This window comes from Protopterus annectens, chromosome 2.part1, assembly GCF_019279795.1.
Source record: "Protopterus annectens isolate FY-2018-M chromosome 2.part1, PAN1.0, whole genome shotgun sequence".
Taxonomy (NCBI): Eukaryota; Metazoa; Chordata; order Ceratodontiformes; family Protopteridae; genus Protopterus; species Protopterus annectens.
Window position 1 is genome coordinate 475,532,141 of NC_056729.1, and position 10,497 is coordinate 475,542,637.

The 10,497-nt window shown below is 42.9% G+C and overlaps 1 long non-coding RNA gene across 1 annotated transcript in view; it reads left to right on the forward strand.

Moving 5' to 3' along the window:
• The window catches only part of LOC122794111, a 1,891,296-nt gene extending 1,881,517 nt beyond the window's left edge, over positions 1–9,779 (forward strand). The window contains exon 5 of the long non-coding RNA XR_006363615.1: positions 9,714–9,779. This is a non-coding gene — a long non-coding RNA (uncharacterized LOC122794111). The remainder of the gene's footprint in view (positions 1–9,713) is intronic.
• The last annotated feature ends 718 nt before the right edge of the window (positions 9,780–10,497 follow it).

The following is a 10,497-nucleotide window of genomic DNA, read 5'->3' on the forward strand; positions in this document are numbered from 1 at the left end:
CCATGGTGGTAGAGGACTGGGAATATGTATCCAGGTATGCTGTCCATGGTGGAGAGGGGTGGGAGAGTGGGAGTATTTATCCAGGCAAACTGTCCATGGTGGGAGAGGGTGGGAGTATGTATCCAGGCAAGCTGTCCATGGTAGGAGAGGGTGGGAGTATGTATCCAGGCATGCTGTCTATGGTGGGAGTATGTATCCAGACATGCTGTCCATGGTGGGAGAAGGTGGGAGCATGTATCCAGACATGGTGTCCATGATGGGAGTATGTATCCAGGTATCTGTCCATGGTGGAAGAAAGGTGGGAGTAGGTATCCAGGCATGCTGTCCATGGTGGGAATGGGGTGGGAGTATGTGTCCAGGCATGCTCTCCATGCTGGGAGTATGTATCCAGGCATGCTGTCCGTGGTGGTAGAGGGCTGGGAGTATGTATCCAGGTATGCTGTCCATGGTGGTAGAGGGGTGGGAGTATGTATCCAGGCATGCTGTCCAGAGTGGGAGAAGGTGGGAGTATGTATCCTGGTATGCTGTCCATGGTGGGAGAGGGGAGGGAATATGAAGCCAGGTATGCTCTCTAGAAAAGGTGTGAAAATATGTATCCATGTATGCTGACCATGGTGGGAGTATTTATTCAGGTATGCTGTCCATGGAGGGAGAGGGGTTGGAATATGTATACAGGCATGTTGTCCATAGCGGGAGTATGTATCTAGGTATGCTGTCCATGGTGTGAAAGTGGTGGGAGTATGTATCCAGGCATGCTGTCCACGGTGGGAGTATGTATTCAGTTATGCTGTCCATGGTGGGAGATGGGTGGGAATATGTATCCAGGTGTGCTATCCTTGGTGGGAGAGAGGTGGGAATATGTATCCAGGTATGCTGTCCATGGTGGAAAGGGGTGGGAGTATATATCCGGGCATACTGTCCATGGTGGGAAAGTGGTGGGAGTATGTATCCAGGCATGCTGTCCATGGTAGGAGTATGTATTTAGGTATGCTGTCCATGGTGGGAGATGGGTGGGAATATGTATCCAGGTGTGCTATCCATGGTGGGAGAGAGGTGGGAATATGTATCCAGGTATGCTGTCCATAGTGGAAAGGGGTGGGTATATATATCCAGGCATGCTGTCCATGGTGGGAGAGGGTGCGAGTATGTATCTAGGCATGTTGTCCATGGTGGGAGTATATATCCAGGCATGCTGTCCATGGTGGGAGAGGGTGAGAGTACATATTCTGGCATGCTGTTCATGGTGGGAGAATGTATCCAGGTATGCTGTCCATGGTGGGAGTATATATCCAGGCATGCTGTCCATGGTGGGAGAGGGGTGGGAGTATGTATCCAGACATGCTGTCTATAGTGTGTGTGTGTGTGTGTGTGTGTGTGTGTGTGTGTGTGTGTGTGTGTGTGTGTGTGTGTGTGTCTGTGAAAATCAAATCTCAAAGAGTGTGTGTGTCAGCTCCTTGGATTAGGGACACGAAGCACTGGTTTCACAGAGAGAGAGTGGTGGAGGACTTGGCTTGGCCACTTGGCTGAGGACTCAACTCTATAACTGTGCCAGTGGGGAGTCATATTGGGGATCAAGAGAGAGAGGAAAAACCAGTGCCCAGCCTGAGTATGTTCCCTGTGTGCTCTTAAGGAAAACTGTGCCTGATGCAGAGAGCTGCAGTTGGAAATATTGGATGTATCCCTTTTTGTTCCAAGTGAATGTCCCTCTCCAGTGTCAGTGGTGAGGATTCAGGCTCCTTGATTTCTGGCCCAAAGTGGGGACGTCACATCCCAGTTTGCTGTCCATAGAGGGAGTATGTATCCAGGTATGTTGTCCACGATGGGAGAGAGGTGGGAATATGTATCCAGGCATGCTGTCCATGGTGGGAGTATGTATCTAGGTATGCTGTCCATGGTGGGAAAGGGGTGGGAGTATGTATCCAGGCATGCTGTCCAAGGTGGGAGTATGTATCCAGGCATGCTGTCCATGGTGGGAGAAAGGTGGGAGTAAGTATCCAGGCATGCTGTCCGTGGTGGGAATGGGGTGGGAGTATGTATCCAGGAATGCTGTCCATGGTGGGAGTATGTATCCAGGTATGCTGTCCATGGTGGAAGAAAGGTGTGGGTAAGTATCCAGCCATGCTGTCCATTGTGGAAATGGGTTGGGAGTATGTATCCAGGCATGCTGTCCATGGTGGGAGTATGTATCCAGGCATGCTGTCCATGGTGGTAGAGGGCTATGAGTATGTATCGAGGCATGCTGCCCATGGTGGGAGTATTTATCCAGGTATGCTGTCCATGGTGGGACAGGGGTGGGAATAGGTATCCAGGTATGCTATCCTTGGTGGCAGATTGGTGGGAATATGTATTCAGGTATGCTGTCCATGGTGGAAAGTGGTGGGAGTATATATCCAGGAATGCTGTCCATGGTGGGAAAGGGTGGGAGTATGTATCCAGGCATGCTGTCTATGGTGGGAGTACATATCCAGGCATGCTGTCCATGGTGGAAGAGGAGTTGGGGTAAGTATCCAGGCATGCTGTCCATGGTGGGAGAGGATGGAAGCATGTATCCTGGTATGCTGTCCATGGTGGGAGAGGGGTGAGAGTAAGTATCCAGGCATGCTGTCCATGGTGGGTGAGGGGTGGGAATATGAATCCAGGTATGCTCTCCATGGTACAAAAGTAGTGGAAGTATGTATCCAGGTATGCTGTCCATGGTGGGAGCATATATCCAGGTATGCTGTCCATGGTGGGAGCATATATCCAGGTATGCTGTCCATGGTGGGAGAAAGGTGGGAGTATGCATCCAGGTATGCTCTCCTTCATTGAATCCACGGTGAAGACTACAGGTTTCACTGGAGGGTGGGGGTGCCATTTACGGGGGGGGGGGGGTTGGCAGGGCCATTTGATTCCATCCTGCAGATGCATTACTGTATAACAAGTAGGCCCATTCCACACCAATCACTTGGATGCTATGGGCTTACATTCAAAATCTGATCCAACCTATGTATAGATAATGGCTGTCACACCTGCATCACTTTATATGTGCCCTAGAGAATGAATGTCCCATAGGGCTGTCACGCAAAAAATGTCTGATCTGCTTGACTGCATAAAAGAGTTTATAGTGAATGAGAATTCTCTGTTTTGTAAGTGTTCCTATCTTCACAAACCTTTCCATCCTCAGTCCAGTATGCTTTTTTTTCCTTAGGACCTATGTCATCTGCAAGTCGTATTCCTCCTTCACAACAGTTTTCTTTCTTTTGGCTATAATGTACCACTAAAGTTCCCTTCTGTAATTTCCATTCCTTTATTCCTCATCAATTTCTACTGCTCAAGCAACTAACTGAACAAATGCATCTCATCCCTGTTGGGTCTGCATACATTGACAATTGTTCATCTAGTTCTTTGCATCCTTCCTCCTCCATAAAGACTTGCATTCTGCTTCAGAGAAGGATTGATACCCCCTCACCTCGTCCTCCTGTGTTATGGTCCCATTCCCTTTCAAGTATTCCGTGCTTAGTAACTTCCATCTAACATTTACTTTTGCCTCTTGACATTGTGGAAACATAATAATAAGACGAAACACTGATACTTTAGAAGAAGACCAGCTAACATTGCATTGATCAGACAATGCATTACAAGACCTGTCGCAGTTTTGTTACCTACTTTTTACCATCCTTAAAACTTTCCTTAAAGCACTATTTTACAAAAGGAAAGTGTTTTCTCATTACTAATCACTTGACTGCAGGGATGTAGTTATCAGTTTAAAAGAACTCTTTGCTAACTGTCTATAACATTGACCTTTTATTGCACAGTTTATCTATTTGGGCATACCTCTACTGATTACGGGATTGTTATAAAGATGTACTTTCGTTTTAATGGCATGCTTATAATATTTATTTTTGAATGAATGTGTTCACAGCTGTATTTCACATCTTTGTCACCATTCCCACCCCTCCCTATCCCTTCTGTGTGCCCTCCCTATATATCTCTTGTTGACCAAGTCCTGCGATCTCCCGTTCCCTCAGGACCAGTTCCTGAGCTGAATGCATTTGGCTATGCTTCAGCCCCCCTTCTGCTCTTGGTGTGAAAGGTGTAGAATGATATAGTCTGTGGATACTAGGACAGTAGACACAGCATACTAATTTATTTATTTGCCATTTGTTAAGCAGGTAAGTGAATTGTTTCATGGACCATTATTAGCCCATGACACAGGCCATAAAGGCACAGCCACAATGAAAACAATCATATTAATAATAAACAGCAACATGTTTACAGGTTTTAAAGCAGTATGAATACATATGTATGGATGCAAAAGAAAAAAAAAACGTGAACATTCAGTGTTTACAGAATTATATGTTCAAATTTATAGCATAAGAACAAGATAAAGCGATCACATTTACTAAGTGAGAAGGCAAAGCACCTGACATACATGAAGGCAGGGGTCACATGAAAGACATCCAGAAAGAAAGGAAAAAGAAACAGAAATATGTAGCAAAGAGTGAAAATGCACATATATGAAGTATCATATCAGTATATTACAAAATGCATACTTAAAGGAAATTAATTCTACAAAAAAGAAGCATACATAGGCAATTTGGAGGAAATCAAAGCTGACAAGTAGAACTATAAAGTATTAGAGATAAATAAGATGGAATAAGGTAATGGAACTAAATGAGGTTTCAGCATGCATCATGAAATCACTCGCATTATGTTTATTTAGAAAAATAAATTCTTAGCTAGTTCTTGAAGTGTGTTATATTATTTGCATTTTATATCATTCGGTATCATATTCCAGCACTCTCGGCTGATTTTAACAAATACCTTTTCTGTGGAAGGTAAGGCGTTGATATCGTTCCTGAAGTTCTTTCCATCCCATCTGTTTAGCTTTCAACAACCCTCTATCAGTTTAATTTCTGCTTATTTCCTTAATTCTCTGTTCCTTTGCTCTGCTTTTCTTAGCCCCTCATTTCAGGTCCTCTCCTCATCTCTCTTTTACTTCCCTATTAGCACTTCTTACTCTCTAGGATTGTCCTGTGAATCCCTCTTCATTCCTACCATTTTAGATTGATTCAGCGTCACCTAAGCCCACATCCTTTTTTATTCTTTTCTGTCCCCATTCTGAATCACACATCATTCATAACATTTCTTTTCTTAATCAGAAGCATCTGCCCTAGAACTGATGATTACATAGCTTGTTGGTTTCTCTTCTTTATGTTTTTGTTTATTAACAGTCATTCTAGTAACTCTTATGTTTCTTATGTTTTTGTCATTTGTGTCATTTACTTGTAGTGTCCTTTGGAACACCCTTCTTAATTTGTGTGTGGGGGGCAGTATGAACAATAAAACAAGATCATAAAGTTCCCCCACTTCCAGTTCTCATATGGGGTTGCTGTATGTGTTCACTCCCATCCTTTGTACTCTTGTCCCGTGAGAAGTACATTTATCTCTCTTATTTTTTTTTTTAATTTTATTCCCTTTGCTATCTCCACAGTCATGAGGTTATCCTAGCTGTTCTTCATACAGAAACAGCTAGTGTTTCAGTAATTCTCTTCTCAACTGTACTTCTGAAAATGTTATAACTTGCATCTTAGAATTATTAGTGAATTATTAATGGATTTTACTTTTAGGTTCATAGGTTCATACTAGGCTATCTGCCCAAGGGCATTTATAAGCCTAGCCCATAGTTATTTGGCTTTCGCCACCCCTTTAGTTTGAATAAAACTATGCCTATTATTTTGCTGTGCCTCTGTCAAGCAGTGACACTGAAGTAATCCCTGGGGTATATCTGCGATCCCCCATCCATTGGTCAAGATTCCTCTTGAACAAGGCCAGCGAGGTGCTCTGCCTCACATGTACCGGGATTTTGTTCCACAGCATAGGGAGTCTCTGGGTGATGAATCTGTCCCTCCAGCATGTTCTATTAATAACCGTGTCAAGGTTTAAGTCTCCCGCCCTTGTGGTTCTGAGGGATCTAGATTTCTTGAGGTGAAGCATATTCATCAAATCAGGGTTTGACATGGCCTTATATGTCAGGCACAGGTCACCTCTGAGCAAGCGGTATGAGACTGAATAGAGCTGGAGTACTTTCAGTCGGGCAGCATAAGACATATTTTTGAGACCCTTTATCCTTTTGGTGAGGAACTTTTGGGGCCTTTCCAGCTGCTGCAGGTGTCTGGTCAGATACATTCCGAATGGGGCATTGTACTCAATCATAGGTCTAATGAGTGATGAGTACAGGGGCGATGACCTCCCTTGATCTAGATGTGAATCCCTTCATGATCAGGTGGGCAATGTAGAAGGTTTTCCTAACTACTTTAGCAACATGAGTGTCAAGCGAAGGCTACTGTCAACCTGGGTCCCCAGATCCCTGATGACTTCTTCTGTGCTCAATGGATTGCCACCTATATGGTAGCTAGGGGTAACCTTGTTTTTCCCGAAGGGTATGACTATGCATTTCTTGGCATTTAACTTTAGGCCATGGCTCTGGCACCAGTTATCCGTTTCTGTGAGTCCCTTCTGAAGGATATCTGTGTCAGATGTGTTTTCGACTGTGGGCAGTTTGCAGTCATCTGCAAACTTTGTCAGCCATAACCCTCCTGTGTTTGCTTGTACTTCAGAAAAGTAGATGCCGAACAAGAGTGGACCCAGGACTGAGCCCTGTGGGACACCACTTGTGACAGGCTTTGAGTCTGACATGGCTCCAGCAACTCTGACCCTGTGGGTTCTGTCACTTAGCCAGTTTGCAACCCATCTTGTGATGTATGGGTTTACATTCAAGCTGATGAGTTTTTGATGATACCTGAGTGGGGTATTGTGTGAAGGCCTTTGCCAGGTCAAGGTAGGCTGTATGGACTGCCTTTCCCTCATCAATGGCCTTGGTGACTGTCTCGAAAAAGTCAACCAAGTTTAAAAGGCATGATCTGCCTTTGACAAAGCCAAACTGGGTTGGATCCAAAGTCTGCAAGTTCCCTATGTCTTTATTTATGAGTTCCATTATGATCCTCTCCATGGCTTTGCAGATAAGGCTTGTCAAGCTAATGGGACGGTAATTTCCAGGGTCGGTGGAGGCACCGCCCTTGTGAAGTGGGACCACAGTCGCCGTGCGCCACTCCTTGGGTACGTATCCTGAGGTGAGGCTAAGATTAAACAGCTGTCCTAACTGCGGGTTTAATTCCTCATTGAGTTCATGGAGCACACAGCCGGGACACCATCCAGTCCCATGGATGCTGTGTTTTTTGCTTTGGAGAGAGCAGTTCTCACCTGGGCGTTGGAGATGTTTGGGGGGCTACAATCCTCTGGTATAGATATCTCTCCTTTTGGGGGGGAGGGGGGGGGAGTTTGCACTGAACCTGTCAGCCAGTATGTTGGCAATGTGCGTAGGTTCAGTAATCTTCACATCATTTTGAACTAATTCTGAGCATATCTGGGAGTTTCCTCCTAGGTTTCTAACATAGCTAAAGAAGGCCTTATGATTGTCTTTTGAATCCTTGGCGTGGAGATACCATACCTTTCATTCATTCTTTCTCCAGATTTCTCATTTATGCATTCCTTCTATTGTTTTCCTTTCAACATCTTACTACTGTTGCTTCTTCAGACTGACCCATTGAATTCTGTGAGTCCTTTTTGAAACTTTCCAGTCTGAGGGGATCCCTTACCACAACAGTGTTCATCTGTTTCTCTTGAGTCAACCAATATTGCTTCCGCCTATCTCAACCTCTCACTTCTTATTTCTCATATGATCCCTGCTTGCATTCCTGTAACTTTTCTTCACACTGAACCCTAGCAAGCTCTTTAATCTTCTTCCCTCAGTGTTTATTTTGTTTACATCCTCTATTTTCTTTGCATACTCTGTCACTAGGGTCATGTTTCCTTCTTTCATGTAAGCAAAGCTTTCCTTGTGGCTTGTGTCCTATTTACTATAATTACTCTGGGCTTTTTTCCGATCAGTAAGCTAGCTTCAGATGTAATTGCCTTCCTTGATTGTTTCTCCTTAGCTGTCACCTACTCTCCACCCTGTTCATTTCTTCTGGAGACTCATGGGAGGGCTGTTGTACTGCAGAGGGCCAGGGCTAAGGCTGAGGTGCATGATGAGGTACTGACAAGGTGCTGTAGCCTATTGCATTGCAACCTGTGGGCCTGGGACAAGAGAATACAAGGGATGAAGAATCAGACAAAACCACTAGCCTGCAGCAGTGTAACACTACCTTAGGTTCCTGCATCTTCTCACTGGGTTTAGCTATAGGTCAGGATTAGTCCAGGTGAGGCAAAGGTGGTTCCAGTAGATCCATTGAAGAGGCCAAGGTCCTGCGAGCAGCTGACGGCAGCTGTTGTAAAGCAAAAAGAGTGCTAAAAAAGAACTAAATACACAGTATTTTGGAAATCCTAATTAAGGAATCACCAGTCTTGTGATGCCTTATTCCTTATTTGGAGCATCTTTTCTTGTGATATCTATAGATTTCACCCCAGTACAGTACTGCTCTGTTGTTTTTTTTTATTTTTAGTATTCTGGAAATGTTACTTTAGCTTGCAGATCTGCTTATGCTCACCCACCTATAATCTAGCCTGCCTTAATTTACTTAATGTTAGCACAGACCTCTACTTCCCGACTGCAGAGTACTAAACAAATGTAACTATTTTTTTCCCTTTTTTTTTAGCATAAATGTCAGGATGTTTTTACTAAGATGAGGGAAATTCAAACCTTCCTGTGGCCTGATCTGCAAAATTGCTGCTGATTGACATACAGTTTAGCAGCTACTGTGTCAACTTAACAAAACAAGAGCTGTATGAATGAAACCAAATAACAAGAAAGCTCTACTTTCTAAGTCCAGTGTTTAACTGCATGCACCTGTTTTATAAGTACCATACTGCACCCTATTGTTGTTTTTCATCATAAAATGTACTTGTGAAATGGGGAAGTTTGCTACTGATATCTTGGCAAAGTTTCTGTAGACATATATTTTAAGTGTACCTTGCTGTGTGTCACTGTTATGCATTCATATGGTATATGTCCTTGACTGCTCTGTTTTAAGTAAATATTTTAACTGAGCATACATTCAGTCAGTTTGATTGCTTTTATACTGATTTCACTTCACAGTGGTATAAACTTGCATGTATGAAACAAAGGCTCAATGGCTGACATTTGTAAATGTTACAAGTATTACTTAGTATTTTCCTTTTTGATTCTTTGCATATTGATCCATTGACATTGGAGGCAAATCATTTAATAAGATTTCAAAATGCAGTCACAAAATATTTATAAATATTCTAAATTGCAGGCTTAGCCTAGTGGAAATCTTTCACATAATTGCAGATTCAGCTCAGTTTAGGCATCCATAATCCAAATAAATGTTTAGTCTCTCTGGAATATCAACAAGGCTGATTAGTATTATTATTATTTTACCTTTCAAAATCATGGCAGCAAATACCCCCTTTTTCCTAAAATGCTAGTCTTCACTCTGCTACGATACTGTAAGAAGGAGAGAACCAATGAAATCTTAGTTGAGTTTATGCTGCAGTCACCAAATCTCTCAGCTGCAGGGCAGAAGGAACCTTCTGGGAAGTTATCTGGCATTTAAAAGCATGCTGTATGTACGCAGCTGCTGGCTGAAGCAGAATTTATTTTAATGATTTTTTCCTGACCTTTATTACTAATGCATCTTCTTTTTAGAACCATGTAACACACAGAAGACAAGGTATAGTTGTATTAATTTTCTAATTTTTCCTACGTGTAGAGCCAACAGAGAGATGGTGCCGATTGAAGGGAAACCTGCTATTCTTAATGAAAACTCAGAACAAAGTGAGTAATTGAATTACCATATATAATCACTTACTAGACTGCATTTCTATTGCAAACTCTTTTTTTTTCCTCACATTCAGTATTGTTCTCAGCTCTGTGCATTTTACATAAACACTGTGATGTACGATGCCCGTAATGGATTTGACATACATTTTACATCACTGGAGAAATGCGGGGTACTCTTCAGTGGAATTAATGATATGTTCTGCAGATCTTTACCGAAAAATGAATCAGAGCCCAGAAATAAAGTGGAAGTTGTTGGAATTTCTTTTTATTAACTGAAACAACCATGAGCAAATCCAGCAACTTTGTTTCTGTAGACATGCATGAATATTTATGTGTGGCTACATGCATGGGGGGGTGCATGTATGCGCTTATGTGAGAGCACTGTGTGTGTGTGTGTGTGTGTGTGTGTGTGTGTGTGTGTGTGTGTGTGTGTGTGTGTGTGTGTGTGTGTATCAAAAGTTTGTTCTCTTTCTGCTTAATTGTACAAATATGTCAGTATGTACTGTTTGACATGGCAGTGCTTAACATAACACCTGGTAATGTATGTCAAGCAAATTTAAAATTACTATCCCCGACCTCTGGGGTAGGTTTGATTGTTTCTTAGAAAATGGTAGAGCTGTCAGAGTGACACTTGTCATCTTGTATCAATGACTGCCTCTTTTGCTTATTCTTTTATCCTGAAATATAATGTGTTTAACCTGAAACAAGGCATG